Source organism: Schistocerca gregaria, chromosome 3, assembly GCF_023897955.1.
Source record: "Schistocerca gregaria isolate iqSchGreg1 chromosome 3, iqSchGreg1.2, whole genome shotgun sequence".
Lineage (NCBI taxonomy): Eukaryota > Metazoa > Arthropoda > Insecta > Orthoptera > Acrididae > Schistocerca > Schistocerca gregaria.
Window position 1 is genome coordinate 247712483 of NC_064922.1, and position 17171 is coordinate 247729653.

The 17171-nt window shown below is 43.6% G+C and overlaps 2 protein-coding genes across 3 annotated transcripts in view; one reads left to right on the forward strand and one right to left on the reverse strand.

Annotated features, from left to right (window-relative positions):
• LOC126356270 (DENN domain-containing protein 5B) overlaps positions 1-17171 on the reverse strand; it is a 467453-nt gene that overhangs the window by 197154 nt on the left and 253128 nt on the right. The gene's annotated exons all lie outside the window — the stretch shown is intronic.
• LOC126356274 (uncharacterized) overlaps positions 1-17171 on the forward strand; it is a 43794-nt gene that overhangs the window by 7787 nt on the left and 18836 nt on the right. The window lies entirely within an intron of this gene.

A 17171-nucleotide genomic window follows, 5' to 3' on the forward strand; every position in this document is an offset into this window, starting at 1 on the left:
ACGGAGTACCCTTCGCTATTGACTGTACAGACTACAGTGGCTTGCAGAGTATGTGTAGACAGAATGGACTATGTGGCAGATGATGTACGTATAACGTTCAGCTTAATGGATTCTCTACAATATTTATATTTGTCATGTTTTTGGTTCATTAAGCTGATAAAAAAAAATCCTTGGCGGTATTTAATGGCAAAATTGAGGAGGTGTTAGAGGAGTTACTTAATTAGTGACGTGGTTAACAACTCCCAACGTGCGTGGACGCGATTTAATGACGCCAGCAACAGATGATACAATTCCCATAAACTCTCCACAGACTAATAAACAATTTTCCTCTAGGATTCTAAATGTTCCGTATGTCACCCCGATGCCTAATCAGCATTTCATGACGATATAAGCACACTGCCCAAGTTCATACAGTCCTTGTTAATGTAGAGACCCTCGTGAATCTCATACTGTAGTAAGAAAGTTAACGATCGACCGTCTTCAGACAGAAGTCGTCTGCCATGTTTCTTTGCGAGTCGGTGGTTAATGGAGGAGGGGCACTGCATTGCATTGGGTCGAAATGAGAGAAGCGGTTAAGGCAGCCGTTAATGAGAAGCGGGTAAACCCGGGTTCAAGTCACAGCTCGGCACAAATTTTTAACTTTCGCTATTGCGTCACCAAGATTTTCCCACCCATCCTTTCCCCATCTTCTATTTCATATCAATCGGTATCAAATTGAAAATAGCGAAACAATGAAAGATGTCGTCGCGTATCACTCGTAAATCGGATTTATAAAAAACTTAAGTCAGAGGAAAGCTCGTCGCATCGAAAGGAATCCAAAAGCCTTAAAAGTCCAGTGCCGAGCGAAAACTAGAGCTACAGCAACGTCGAAATTCCCACCCATCCTTTCCCCATCTTCTATTTCATATCAATCGGTATCAAATTGAAAATAGCGAAACAATGAAAGATGTCGTCGCGTATCACTCGTAAATCGGATTTATAAAAAACTTAAGTCAGAGGAAAGCTCGTCGCATCGAAAGGAATCCAAAAGCCTTAAAAGTCCAGTGCCGAGCGAAAACTAGAGCTACAGCAACGTCGAAAAGGAAACGAAAAAAACGGCGCAAATCGATTACGTACAGCGGTCAGCGAGGGCACAAACAAGTAACTTACCTATTCTGTAACCATTATACTACTCTGTGTAACCACTGTATTAAGGAGGTTGATAATTAATTACCTTGTAATACAAATACTTATAATTTTATACTGGGGTTTCAACGAAGAACTTTGCACGCAAAATGTTCTGTGGTTTGGCGTCTTCTTAATTTTATTGCTTGTAGAGTTTCCCTACCACACAGCGAAAGTTAAGGACTTAATAATTTTCGCATTAATATCAAAATGCAAATTTACTTATAGAGCCGCATGGGTACAGACTTTACTTTTTTTACGTATATATAGCAAATGTTTTTTGGAACAATTGTACTACAATTTTCTCTGCTGTTTGTTTCCAAAAGTTGGAAAATTTACCATACGATCTTTGTGAAGAGCGTAAACCTTGCTTTGCTCGTTAATAACTCTGCTATAACTTCTAGCTAATACCCGTTGATCCTATGTTCAGTCTTCTTTAAGACAGGAGGTGCCTCGTAATCTCACCATCACAGTTCAATATGGATGTCTGTGACGACTAAAGTATTTGATATTCCGCCTAGTGTCAACATAGCACACGATTTGAAGGCGCCGTTCCGTGCAATGTCAGCTACAATACTTCGTCAGGACCAACGTGGAACGGACTTTGTAACGAGCGAGTGGTACCTATCAAAGGGCAGCAACCAATGAAAAGGGAGGGGGGGGGGGGGGGAGTGGAGACCAGCATCACCCCTTCGGCAGTAACGGACCACGTGGCCGTGTATTGGCATCACGCACTTCCCGCGCCATGACTAATACACTCACCCCCGGGTAGGACATTGCTACACACTAGGACATACACGTTTAGTTCACTGGCTCCGAAACACGAATTATGAAAGATGCGTTAGCTTTGACTGTCAATTAGTGTCCGATTTCGATCTTTTTTCAAATGAGCCGTCTAACTACGCTAATAACTGAAGTACACGAGAAAAAAAAGATTTATAGTTTCACGCCCACGACCTGTCGACTGCGAATATCGAACTTGAGTATTGACATCCTTGTCAGTCTCTCGTGTGTTACAGTCTTCGGTCATCTTTGTGTTCGCTTTTTTGTTATGAGTACAAAGCAAGACGAAAAAGCGTTCTTATCAGAGTGCATTGAAATTTATAAATATTTCTGGCATTGGGAGATGTTAGGGCCAACAACAGTGTGCGAAAACAGTGAGTTTTCTTGTCGACAAGACACAGCGGACGGTATCCTACAACTCAGAAGGAAGATTTTTTTAAAATAATTAATGCCAAGTTATGAATAATAGTATACACATAGATATTTATGGAAGTATTTACATTAACTACCCACATATAATCTTTCAATGCACATATTATTAAATGAGCAGGCCGAAATGGCCGAGCGGTTCGAGGGCGTTTAAGTCTAGAACCGCGCGACCACTACCTTCGCAGGTTCGAATCCTGCCTCGGGCATGGATGTTGTGATGTCCTTGGGTTGGTTAGGTTTAAGTAGTTCTAGGAGACTGATGACCTCAGATGTGAAGTCCCATAGTGACCAGAGCCATTTTTATTATTGCACGTACTAACTTTTCACCCGCCTTATCTGCTTGCTACAAAGTAGATCAATTATTACAACAGCGTTGTGATCACCCAACTATCCGAACGAGATTTCATATTGCTCATTTTTACTGCTAGGTCTCGGAAGAACGTCAGTAATATTACACACTAAATGAAGATCGGGGTGGAGGAGGGGGGGAGACGCTTAGAGAAGACATGTATGATGGATCGGACAAAGATGAAAGGAAACCTGCGGCATCCCCCTCAAAAGAAAACTCGATCGCTGAAGGGAAGCGACGGAAAACAAATTTCGATGGCCGGACGGGGATTAATTCCGCAGCCCTCTCAAACGCTAGTCAAGTAGCTGGCTACTTGCGCAACATCTTCCGTATAATCGTTAATTGATCATCGTCTATCATGTAATACAACGTCTACCGTCTTTCACTGAACTATCTATTAATCTGCGCCTACTGTTGCTGCAGTGTACACAGGATACCTACCGCTGGAATGTTTTTGTCGTAAGCACCTATTAGCCAGCTTGCATGATCAATAACTGTTTGGTATCGTGCTGGACCGCCAGCTGGGTAATTATGCATTCGGGCGGTTTAGGCTGCTTTACATGTAGTCAATTTTTAATCGTGCGAGCTTGTGTAAGCATGTTTGAGCGCTTGTGCCGACGATATGGAAGTTTGTACAAGTAAACGTCAGTTCTGGCGCAAGCTTCATGGGGTCACTGTCCAGCAACATCTGGCAAATGATGCGCACATTGCTGGAAATGTTTATTGAATTACACGAAAGACAGCCTCGGTTTCATTAACGGTGCAACAGACTCTGTCACAAACAGTTATTAAAGCCTCCTAGAACCAACTGCTGGAGAGAAAACATAACAAAAATTAATCTGGCTCAGAAAGAGTTGAAGTTTATATGCCAGCACTCATGTATTACAGATGTAAAGAGAATAGTATCTGAAGTCTTCATAGTCCATTCACACGACAAATGATAATATTGTTTCAGTCCTTGATGTATGGCGATATCATACTTTCTACTCGAAGATGTGGGGAGTAATAAGGGGTTCAAATACGTCCCTCTACTGACACTTTTCACAGGCCAATATTTACCTCAAGAACCATGTTTCTTTTTAATTGCGCGTCACGGTTGCAAAGTCTGTCAAAATTAACAGTACTCATCGTGCGAGCTCTACATATTCGAAGCACGAACTGACGTTTGTATGCAAGCATGCTTGCACAAAACGCTCGATAAAGCAGCGGCCACCTTAACGCCGCTTTAATAGCAACTCACTTGTCTCAATTGACTACTCGTAAGTCTACTGCAGCGCCCCTGGCTTTTTATTCCTCTGCTGTCTCCTGTCACAAGTGGCAGTTCCGTCTACACAGCACCGCCAAAAGTACGCGTGTAGTCGATTTTGGCCAGAAAGTCGGGGTAAAAGTGCAGCATAAGGCACCACACACGAACGACGGGTCTCAGCGATCCTTCACATACTATACCGCTCCAATCGGTCAGTCGCATCGAGCCCGCCACACACGAGCGATTTGTCAAGCACTCTCCACCAGCGTTACGAACGCCGCTATGTATAGATTCAGCTATGGAAAATTAACTATGTTACGGAGCAATGTTAATTAATCTCCGTAGCTCTACGAATACTTAAAAACGGGGGAGGGGGAGAGACTATTGTAGTTAATAAAACTCGTTTTTACACGCTTGTCTTGGGAACTGTAGGTTACTTCTCAGAATACATAAACTTTTTCACTGAAGCAAAGAGGGTTGTTTAGATGTTTCCCGCGTGCTAATACAATTCTTTTTTCCGTCATTACTCTTCAGTTCCTTTCTTACACATTATGCTTATTGCTAAACTGCGAGTATTTACTTAATTTATTTTGCAAGCTCGATGTGTGTATAGGACTGTAAATAGCAGCACTGATAATTACTATTTTCTTGTTATAAATTATATGGAGGAGGGTCTGAAAATAGCTGTATCACATTTGTCCTGAACATTTACTGTCCGCTTAATATTACCGTACGTCATTCTGTTTGGAAGTTAAAAACTTGAATCATGCGTGTAATTGTATCAATAAACCGGAATCACGAGATGGAGCCCAGCATATTGTGACTATTACTATATGAACTCCCCAACAAATCTACTTCTACGGCAGAACTTTCAAAATGCTTATCAATGCAAAATTGGAGGTGTATTTCGTATTACTTCTCAATATAAATGGCAACTTGGCCTCCACTTCACCAAGTCGTTCGGGGTCCCTGAATAACTTCAAGTTCTAACGCAAAGTTCTAACAAGGTGAGCAAGGCGAAACGAAACAAAACTACCAAAACACGATTAATAACTAGACAAACGGGTCGTAACGAGGCTGCCATACTGCCTAACATCGCGGGTGATTCATGAGATTGCCACAGATATCCACGTGATCAGCTATCCGCACCACACACATGCGATGTATACGGAGGTGACACCACACACAAGTGATCTATACGGAGGTGACAAGTCATGGGATAGCGCTATGTACGTATATTCGTACAGATGGCGGTAGTATCGCATACATAGGATCTCATTCATACTCCTGAGCTCCATGTGAAATGGTTTCCTATGTGCGTATGATAGCACGACGGGAATCAATGGGCTTCGTACGAGGAATGGTAGTTGGAGCTAAATGCATGGGACAATCCATTTCGAAAAATCGTTAGACAATTCATGATTTCGAAAGCCACAGTGTCAAGATTGTGTCGAGAATACCAAACTTCATCACGGACAACGCAGTGGCCGACAGCGTTAGAGTTGTCAGTGGTAACAGCCAAGTAAAACTGCGTGAAATAACAGCAGAAATCGATGTGGGACGTTCGACGAATGTACCTGTTCGAACAGTGCGCCGAAATTTGGCGTTAATGGGCTACAGCAGCAGACCACCGTCGCGAGTGTGTCTGCTAGCAGGACATCACCTGCAGCACCTCTCCGGCGGTCGTGACCATCAGTTGGACCCTAGACGACTGCAGAAGCGTGGCCTGGTCAGATGAGTCCCGCTTTCAGTTGGTTAGAGCTGATGGTAAGAGCTGGCATGTGGCCCTGAACCAATAGACGCAAGTTGTCAACAAGGCACTATATAAGCTGGTGGTGGTTCCGTAACGGTTCTGCTGTGTTTATAAGGATGACGATGCACCATGTGACCGGGCCATAATTGTGCGCGATTGATTTGAAGAACATTCTTGACAATTATAGCCAATGATCTGGCCATCCAGGTTGCCAGACATGGGGCATATCCAAAGGTCAGTTCGTGCTCAGAATCCTGCACCGGCAACACTTTCGCAATTATGGATAGCTGTAGAGGCAGCATGGCTCAATATTTCTGCAGGGGACTTCCAACGACTTCATGCCACGTCGAGTTGCTGCATTACACTGGATATAAGGAGGTAACTCATGACTTACATCACCTCAGTGTAATGCGGTCACTTCTATTAGGGGTCACTTGCGGAATCCGTAGCTTCTGCTTTCCGCGTTGCTATTCTTAACAATTCGCGCGTGAAATGATAGTGAGTCGGATGAGTGTATCCAGACTCGTTACTTTGAGGGTAAGTCAATTATTATTCGCAAAGTAGTTATAAAACTTTATTGTAATCAAATAGGAAACTTACAAGAATATCATTTTTCGACATAGTCTCCTTGCGTTTCAACGCACTTGGTCCATCGTTGGACAAGCTTCCTGATGCCCTCATAAAGAAGGTTCTCGGCTGAGCTGCGAGGCAGGAATGCACCGCTTCTTTCACTGCTTCGTCCGAGGCAAATCGATGGTCCCTTAAAGCCTGTTTGAGTGGGCCAAACAAGTGATAGTCATAAGGGGCAAGATTGGGACTATACGGAGGATGATCCACTACTTCAAATTTGGGTTTCTGGAACGTTTCAGGAGTGTGGGTAGCAGTAGGCGGACGAACCTTGTGCAAAACAACACAACACATTTGGCAGCAATCCTCGGCGTTTGCTTCTAATTGCAGCCTTTAGTCTGGCAGTAACCATCTCACTGTAACGTACACTGTTTACTGTTGTGCCCCTTTCCCCATAATGCGTCCCAAAAAACCTGCGGACGGTTGGGTCTTTAACTTTTTCTTGCATGGCAAATTTGATTTTTCCCATTCCATACTCTGCCGTTTACTCTCCGGCTCGTAATGATGGATCCGTGTTTCATCACCAGTAATAATCCTGTCTAAGAAGTTGTCCCCTTCGTTACCATAGCGATCTAAATGTTTTTTGCAGATGTCCAAGCGTGTTTGTTTATGCAACTGTGTGAATTGTTTTGGGACCCATCTTGCACAAACTTATGAAACCCAAATCTATTGTGGATGATTTCGTAGGCAGAACCGTGACTAATTTGCAGATGTGCCACTTCGTCAATAGTTAATCGTCTGTCTAAGAGAATCATTTCACGTCAACGCTCAATGGTTTGTTCATTTGTGGTTCCTTCATCGTGCGTAGCACTTGTACGAACATTACCTAATTTTTCACTCCATTCGTACACACTCCGTTGTGGCAAAACACTGTACCCGTGCTGCACCGAAAGTCTTCGATGAATTTCGGCCCCTGATACGCCTTCCGCCAACAAAAAAAAAGAAAAGAAAAAAAACGGATCACTGAACGTTGGTCTTCTTTGGTGCAATACACAGCGGAGCAGCCATGATTAACAGCACGGCAGCGATAACGAAACTAACCTAGCAGCTTTAAAGTTGCAAAGATGTAACAACAAATAAAGCATGCGTCAACGTAGAACGACAGTACTACCAAAATAAATAAAATATATCTAAATTGCAAATAATTATTAAGTTACCCTCGTAGTTTGAAATTAACTGGTGTTTTGTTTCACTAACAACAATTTAAGCAAACTAACAATTAGGTCACGAACATACCAGAATCTCGTAAATTTGGACATATTCGAGGGAAAAAATATTTGTGCCTACAAATATTATAAGACTGAACCATTCTGAGATCGAATTTCTAAAAGCAGCACCCAACGGAAGAACCGCGGACACGGTTGTGTACTCAAGCCAAAGTCGCTCCTCAGAACGGTCTTTAAAGAGAGAACAAAAAATGTCAGCGGTTCCCCAGCGGCGTAAACATCTCGCGGTAACTGCAGCATGCCGCTCTGGAAATGTCTCGTCACATCGCGAGGTGAAAATGTGGTGGCTGTGCGTCAAGCGACGCGCGCCGGCAGCCTGAGCGTGATGTTTCGCAGCGATTACACTGCCTGCGGCAGGTGTTGCAGTGCGCCCTCTTCGTTCCTGGGCTCACATGGCAGTCAGATTGGGCCCGGCAGTCCCCGCTCTGGCCAGGTATACCTGTGCCTGGGCGACTTGCCGCGCTGGTCAGCGTTGCCAAGGCTAACCGCTGCGCCGGCGGACAATTACCCGCTGACACGCCACCTCGCAGCTGCCTTCGCAAGCAACACACCGGCCAGCTCCGCCTTACAACCTCTCTCTTCCACTGGGTGGACCTCGCGCTTTCCTGGGCGTCATTTCGTCAACGGAGCCACAGATCAGGACAGGTTGCAATTATGGTCGCTGCATTTCGATGAACTGAATCAACACTGTGGGTTATTACGTGCTTATTTGCCACGTCTTCACTCCATGTCCTTGCGTATTTTACGTAGTTAGCTGTACTGAATCAAGAACATGTCATCACTGGAAAGAAACTGCAACTACACCATTCGTGTCATTATTATTTGAAATGACTCCGCGATTAGACTCTAAAAACAGCTGAAAACAACGCAGACTCCTGAACGGAACGAAGTCTTTCGACATAAAAGCAGGAGGAGATTGGTGTTTAAAAGTCCCGTCGACAACGAGGTCATTTAGAGACGGAGAAAAACGATCGGATTTGGGAAGCTCGATCGGCCATGCCCTTTCAAGGGAGCCATCCTGGGTCTTGCCATAAGCCATTTGGGGAAATCACGGAAAATCTAAATAATGATAGCCGGATGGTGGGTTGAACTGTCGTCCTCCCGAAAGCGAGTCCAGTGTACTAACCACTAACGCTCCCTCGCTCCGTCCGACGTAAAAGTCACTTCGGGCATGTTCCATTGATTGTCATAGGACCATTACTTTTCTTTCTTACGCGTCGTCAGGCGCAATTTCCCCTGATGTTTCGGCAGATATCTGCAATTCCGTGTTTGTTTGGGCTGACCGCAGCTACAAATTGCAAACACCTCTCATCACGCTCGTCCAGTGTCGACAGGAAGTGTCTGTCTATTTCCCACTGCAAACAGAATGGTTTTGAAAGCTGAATTCTGTGTGTCCATTTGATAGAACTTAACTTTGTGTTCTGCCTTACGGGAGGTCTTGTCATGAGGGAAGCCTCGTCAGGGAGGTCCACCGCATGAGCGTCTAGGGAAGTGATTCCAGTGGTGTTTTCCCGTTGCCGTCCACTGATGATGATGATGATGATGATGAAATGAGAATGAGAACAACACAACACCAAGTCCCTGAGCGGAGAAAATCTCGGACGCGGCCAGGAATCGAACCCGGGCGCCTTGGTGTGACAGACCGCCGCGCTGATAGCTCAGTTACATTTGATAGAGTGGTACAAAAATTAGTCTAGTGCAATATTTATTTCAAGGGTATGTGTTAACAGGAACAGTAAAACACGATTAACAGCCAGTACTTCAGCAGCAACTAAGTTGTGCATGGCAGTAGCAGCCAGCGCCCGCCCAGCGCCCGCCAAAGCGGTTCTCTCGCTTCTAGAGTAGTAGTTCTGCGTGTTTTACTGTCCCTGTTAATACGTAATGATAAAAGAATTATGGCATTAGACAAATCTGGGATCGCTCTATCGAAATGGCGCTCTATCGAAATGGTACGTAAAATACCGTTCTAAACGCCATTTTCTTTGTAATAGGAAACGAATCTAGTGTTTCCGTCGTTACTGGACATCGCATGAAAGACGTGATGAGCAATATATGGACTGACTCCAGCAACACTTTGCAAAAGTGAAACTGCATATATCTTTCGGAACACCAGAGAAAAACCGCCACACGACTCTCAGGAGAGATATCCGGTATATATTAACAACCTCTAGTAGATAACGTCGGCAGTTCTGTGATCTTTTTCGCGGATAATGCTATTGTATAAAGAGCAGTCGTGACGCTAGAAAACTGTAGCAAAATGTGGGAAGACTTGCACAGGATCGACGCTTGGTGCAGAGCGGCAATTTACGCTCAACATGTTGTTGTTGTTGTTGTTGTGGTGGTCTTCACTCCTGACACTGGTTTGATGCAGCTCTCCATGCTCTCATGTGCAAGGTTCTTCATCTCCCAATACTTACTGTATCCTACATCCTTCTGAATCTGCTTAGCCTCAGAACATGTACTACCAACCAGTCCCTTCTTCTTGTCAACGTTGTCCACAAACTCCTCATCTCTCCAATTCTATTCAATACCTCCTCATTAGTTATGTGATCTACCCATCTAATCTTCAGCATTCTTCTGTAGCACCACATTTCGAAACCTTCTATTCTCCTCTTGTCTGAACTATTTATCGTCCACGTTTCACTTCCATACATGTCTACACACCATACAAATACTTTCAGAAACGAGTTCCTGACAATTCTATACTCGATGTTAACAAATTTCTCTTCTTCCGAAACGCTTTCCTTGCCATTGCAAGTCTACATTTTATATCCTCTCTACTTCGACCATCATCAGTTATTTTGCTCCCCAAATAGCAAAACACCTTTACTACTGTAAGTGTCGCATTTCCTAATCTAATTCCCTCAGCATCACCCGATTTAATTCGACAACATTCCATTACCTTGTTTTGCTTTTGTTGATGTTCATCTTATATCTTTCAAGGCACTGTCCATTCCGTTCAACTGCTCTTCCAAGTCCTTTGCTACAACCCTGTCTAATTCCCTTCCCAACCATTGCTTCCCTTTCATGCCCCTCGACTATCGTAACTGCCATCTGGTTTCTGTACGAATTGTAAATAGCCTTTCGCTCCCTGTATTGTACCCCTGCCACCTTCAGAATTTGAAAGAGAGTATTCCTGTCAACATTGTCAAAAACTTTCTCTAAGTCTACAAATGCTAGAAACGCAGGTTTGCCTTTCCTTAATCTTTCTTCTAAGATAAGTCGTACGGTCAGTATTGCCTCAAGTGTTCCAATATTTCTACGGAATCCAAACTGATCTTCCCCGAGATCAGCTTCTACCAGTTACTCCATTCGTCTGTAAAGAATTCGCGTTAGTATTTTGCAGCTGTGACTTATTAAACTGATAGTTCGGTAATTTCCACATCTGTCAACACCTGCTTTCTTTGGGATTGGAATTATTATATTCTTCTTCAAGTCTGAGGGTATTTAGCCTGTCTCATACATCCTTAGTAGTTCTAATGGAATGTTGTCTACTCCCGGGGCCTTGTTTCGACTCCGTTCTTTCAGTGCTCTGTCAAACTCTTCACCCTCAACATAAACAAATGTAATTTTGTTGTCAACGCATAGACAGAAAGACCCTGTACTGTATGATTACACGATTGCAGAAGTGTCACGGGAAGAAGTCACTTCCATGAAATATCTAGGAATGTGTATCTAGAAGTATGCGAACCGAGCGATTAATATTGTCAGAGATCCGCATTAGATAGCACTGACAGAGGAAATAGAGAAGATCTGAAAAGAGCAGCACGATTCCTTACCGGCTCGTTTAGCAAGCGCGAGTGCGTCACAGGGGTGCTGAGTCAACTCCAGTAGCAGACGCAAAAGAGTACGTTCCCAGAAGTGTCAACTAATATATTGCTTCCTCATACGTACATCCCGCGAAAAGACCATGAAGATAAAATTGTGTGCAGTCGTTCCCAAGAACCAAACGCGAGTGGGACGGAAAGAGATGGAAGTGATAGTGCTACAAAAAGTACGCGCCGCTAAATACCGTAAGGTGGGTTGCGGAGGATACATTAGATGTAGCCTTTACTCAGGTTCCTTTCGGCAGACACAGTGGCAAGTAGGTGGCTGCGAATCAGATTTATAATGGATTATGTTCCTTTTTATTCCTGAATGTTATCCAGGAAACTGGCCTTCAGGAATCACGTACGGCATTCAGCAGTCTATCGAGCAGAGGAATAGCAGTCGTAATGAATGGACTTTTGATTCAGTTTTACTTTCTTCAGTCAATTTTGTTCCTGTTTTGTTCGCAATTTCGTTCTCCGGCCGCAATTTCTACCTGTCAGTTATTTATCTGAAAGAGTTCCCGTCTAAAGCTTCTCAGGAAATCTGAGCTCTTTGTACATAATTTTTGACTTGTTGATGGTAACCTGTGGATGTGGCCATAAAATTTGTCTTTCCGAATGTCTGCCGTGAGTTTGGTTAGTGTCAATGGCTATTGCTATGCTGTTTGCAAACGTCTACTTCATCCCTATTGCCCTTTTTGTCTCCCCACGTTCGACCTTCATAATCCCATTTTCTCTTTTTATTGCTTTTTACTAAAAAAAAAATGTGTGTGAAATCTTATGGGACTTAACTGCTAAGGTCATCAGTCCCTAAGCTTACACACTACTTAACCCAAATCATCCTAAGGAGACACACACACACATTTTTACTGTTTGATCACTTGGTCCAGAGCTACGTTCAACAAAGCACTGGTATTTATCTCAAAGTCTTTCGATAGTGCTCATCTGAACCTTAACTTCGCCGTGTATTCGTCAAGATTCTTCTGAGAGGATTTATGTCGATGGAGTTTTATACCTTCGAGAAGTCCGCGAAGGTTTGTGCCATCTTGTTCTTAAAGGCCCTAAAGCCTAATAGTTGTTTCAGAATAAAAATCTGGGTAAAGTTACGTAATGGACTCCACACGCATTTCCCTACTTTACATAAAATATGTGTATATAATAAGCATCAATGCAATCGTCTGAGAATTATCCATTTTCAAATATAGGTTTCCTGAATTGACCTCTTAGTTTTTTGCTTTTATTGCGAAAGATGAGTTAAATGTGGCGCAAACGTTCAGGCCACACTACAAGTCAGTCTTTTACCACAAACTTTAATTTGCTTTCACATGACTTGGCTTCGCTAAATTATCACGTTCGAACCTAACGTTGACCTTAGGATTGAGTCAGGGGCGACTTGTCACTCCAAGCCAATATTTTTTGGGGGAGGGGGAGGGAGAAGGAGAGGAAAGAGAGAGAGAGAGAGAGAGAGAGAGAGAGAGAGAGAGAGAGAGAGAGGAGTCCACCACCAAACTCCAGCCAATATTTGTTCCACACCACCTCTAGTGCGAGAGCACCTTGTAACCGGGCCCTAGTAGCAACATAGCTCTGTAGTTGATTGCATCCCTGAAGCGCCTCTTCTCCACCAAAACGTTAAATAGTAAGTGGCAAACTGACAGTCCAACCACGACTGTAGAGCGTTAACGCAAGTGGAATGTCGATTGTAGAACCTAAAATACGACAGCTTGACCCGCGTTCCAGAATTGATAATAGAAAAACAGAAGTGATTTCAGGCGTTCCCCAAGGTAGTGGTATACGCCCTTTGCTGTTCCTGATGTGTATAAACGATTTGGGAGACAATCTGAGCAGCCGTCTTCGGTTGTTTACGGATGACGCTCTCGTTTATCGACTAATAAAGTCATCAGAAGATCAAAACAAACTGCAAAACGATTTAGAAAAAATATCTGAATGGTGCGAAAAGTGGCAGTTGATCCTAAATAACGAAAAGTGTGAGGTCATCAACATGAGTGCTAAAAGGAACTCGTTAAGGTTGCACGATAAATCGGTTGTTATAACCGATTGTTATAATTACGAACAACTTAAATTGGAAAGAACACACAGAAAATGTTGTGGGGAAGGCTAACCACAGGCTGCGTTTTATTGGCAGGACAGTTATAAAATGTAACACAGATCTACTAAGGAGAGTGCCTACACTACGCTTGTCCGTCCTCTTTTTAGAATACTGCTGCGCGTCGTGAGATCCTTACCAGATAGGACTGAGGGAGTACATCGAAAAAGTTCAAAGAAAGGCAGCACGTGTTGTATTATCGCGAAATATGGGAGAGAGAGTCACAGAAATGATACAGGATTTGGACTGGAAATCATTAAAAGAAATGCCTTTTTCGGTGACGGAATCATCTCACGAAATTCCAATCACCAACTTTCTCCTCCGACTGCGAAAATATTTTGTTGGCACCCGACCTACATAGGGCGGAATGATCACCACGATAAAATAAGGGAAAAAAGCTTGTACGGAAAGATGTGTGTTCATTCTCTCCGCGTGCTATACCAGATTGGAATAATAGAGAATTGTGAAGGTGGTTCGTTGAACCCTCTGCCAGGCACTTAAATATGATTTGCAGAGTATCCATGTAGATTATGACCAACCAGAAGCGTTACTAGGAAATCGGTTTGGAAGCCCGTGTGAACGCAGTGAGAGCAGCTGCGTTTCCAGGAGCCAGGCAGGCAGGGCAACGCGAGGCGGCTACGTCCGTCGGCCAGCGGCGGGCGGGCAGGCAGTGCCCCGGTGACCGGCGCATGGGCAGCTGTTTACGCGAGCGTGGCACGAAGCGTCGCGCCCACGCGCTCAGACGTCATACGCCAGCGCTGTGGAGCGCGATTACCACTGCTCCGCTGCTTGCCTTCTAGTCCATCGCTACACCCACCACGTTCCAGCGCAGCGTCACAGCAACCCGTACTAACGACGCCTGCTCAACCTTGTCTTCCTCGTCCATAAGTACTACAATTCAGTAAGCAAACTGGACAAAAATTCAGTAAAAAGCAGCAGATATTATGTTCATGCCGTGGAACATAATACCTAGCCTCAATTCGGCGTGGAATAGTCAATGAGTTATATCAGTTATGCCCTGTCCGCCCCAGTAGCTGAGTGGTCAGCGGGATAGAATGTCAATCCTAGGGCCCCGGGTTCGATTCCCGGCTGAATCGGAGATTTTCTCCGCTCAGGGACTGACGTGACTTGGTTAAAACAGCACACTAGTAATACTGTATTCGAACATTATGGGTTCGTTTTTCCTACTCATCTGCATTAACTTTCATATTTTGGTCATACATTGCCCATTTTCATAAGCTATACATATTATGCAGCATGTAGTGAACAGAGCGTCCATGACATGCATGATTCTTGCAGGAATCGGTTGTGATGGTTTACTGGTACAGGATGGGGCAAATAAAAGTGGCCTGCACAACAGCGTTCCAGACAACAAAGAAATATAGCAGGGGAAAGGAAGTACGGTACTAACCTGACTCAACAGATGTTTAAAGTGACCACCATTCATCTCTTGGCACTTCTGGGCTCAGGCAGCGAGTTGCTGAAAGCAAATCGAAGCTGGACTGCAACAATTGCTGTAGGCTCATCCGAAATGTTCTGCTGCAGTTCTTGAAGACTATATGAGGGTTGTTGCACTACACCCTAGACTTGAGGGCTTCCCAGACAAAGTAAGCGCACACAGAGATAAGGAGACCTGGGCGGCCAGCTAGGGCCGCGACCTGACTGGCCTCTGCTAACAACTCTGCCACGCGTGGAGATTATGTAAATGTGCTGTTAATTTCGTCCGGCTGTATGGGCAGTCCCTGTCGGAAGTAAGTTTAGATCTTTTCCTATCCCTTTAATGCTGCCACAAATGGTTTCAAAAGGCTAAGGTCTCTTTTATTTACCCTACTGTGTATAAATTCTAACTAGGACAATATTTAATACTGAAGTCAATGGTAGTTCATAACGACATATTCGTAACTACCTTGCAAAGGGTTCATTTCCGAACCCGTGCTTACTAGAACGTTTTCGTTTCTGTTTCGTCCGTGTCAGTTTTCCCTACTAATTATGATACATCATGTATACCAGTTTTGTACTTGACGGCCTAAAGCGGCCGCTAGCCCCTCTTCGTTCTCAAACCGGCGCTGCGCACACACAACCACAAGTTTGCAAGATCAAAAAATTTTCCCCTACCACTGGTCAAACTATGCTTGTACAACGATCAGTTTGTGCCTAGAACATGAGCTCGGATGGCAACAGTACGATTACTGTTCTCTTGCGATGTGAAATAAGACGGATGAGAAGCGTGATATGCTGGCCTGTATACAGAAAAATTATCATGGTGCGCTATAATCGCCGCATATCTATTATGGAACTGAAACACTTTCTTTCTGAATATCAGTGAGAGCCAATCAGGGGATACAAGCACCGTAATCGAGAAAGGTTCTCATTGCTGTGAATTACTAAGGCGGCGAAACCCAACATTATGTTAAATGGTGAATTTCACTTTATTTTGTATAACCAGTGTACGCATTTTCCGTGATAAAGTTAGTTTTTGGTGGTTATTTGCGAAACAAATTAACTATTTAGCTCTATGCTGATAAAAAACCAACAGAAAACTTGTTTATATGAATTTTATAATCAATTATCTTTTTTTTTAAAAAATGAAAAATAGATTAGGTTTGATGTTCCATCGACGAAAAGGTCAAGGAAGCATTCCAGCATTTGGCTCATGATATTTAAGGAATAACTGTAATCCTATAACTGGGCGGCCGGGGACTTCAACGACAAAAATATTGTAAATTGAAAAAAAAAAGACGAATAACATGCAATCACAGAGTTCGACTTTATAGCAACATGCGAAGAATGTGAGACTCCAAAGGCCGGCCGGTGTGGCCGAGCGGTTCTAGGCGTTTCAGTCTGGAATCCTGCCTCGGGCATGGATGTGTGTGATGTCCTTAAGTTAGTTAGGTTTAAGTAGTCCTAAATTCTAGGGGACTGATGACCTCAGATGTTAAGTCCCATAGTGCTCAGAGCCATTTGAACCATTTGTGTGGCTAAATGGACGAAACGTATTTTTTGGGCCTTTGATCCGAAACCTAAAACAAGAAGATACTGGTGCACGAAGATCGAAAAGGAAACGATATGGACATACAACCAGATATACACTAAACCAGAACATTAACGGAACAACTATAGTGACATTTTGGACCTTCCGAGATGAGAAACAATGCAACTGGTCGGATGAACGCCGTAACTACACAATGAACTGAAAACATCTGGCTTGAACGGGAAAAAAAAACCATGAGCGACTGCCACAATAGTTATAAGTTTATAATCGTCCTTAGATAGCTGACAATCTAAGTAGGTAAATAACGATGATAACGATTGGGTTCTAGCTTGGTGGAAGTCTTTCGATTTGACACCGCGTTAGTTGCTTATTTTGTTAAATAATTTTTAATATGGGAACAAGAAAGTTGTTAGAATCCTGCCAGATTTTTCCACAATAGAAAAATCTGAGGTGATATGCGCGGGAATTGAACCCAGGAACTCTGCTCCAGTGTCCAGAGACAAGTAGCTGGTGAGAGTAACTGCTACACTATGTAATGAAATTTCTTATCGTCGAATACAACGTCGTCTGCAACGCATAACCCCTATAACATTGTCATTAATTTGTAACAGATTGAGCAGCTGAAACTGAGCAGGTTTGACCCCAGCAATGCGGCGTGTCGTGTAAGTAGAACAGCGCATGCGCAATTA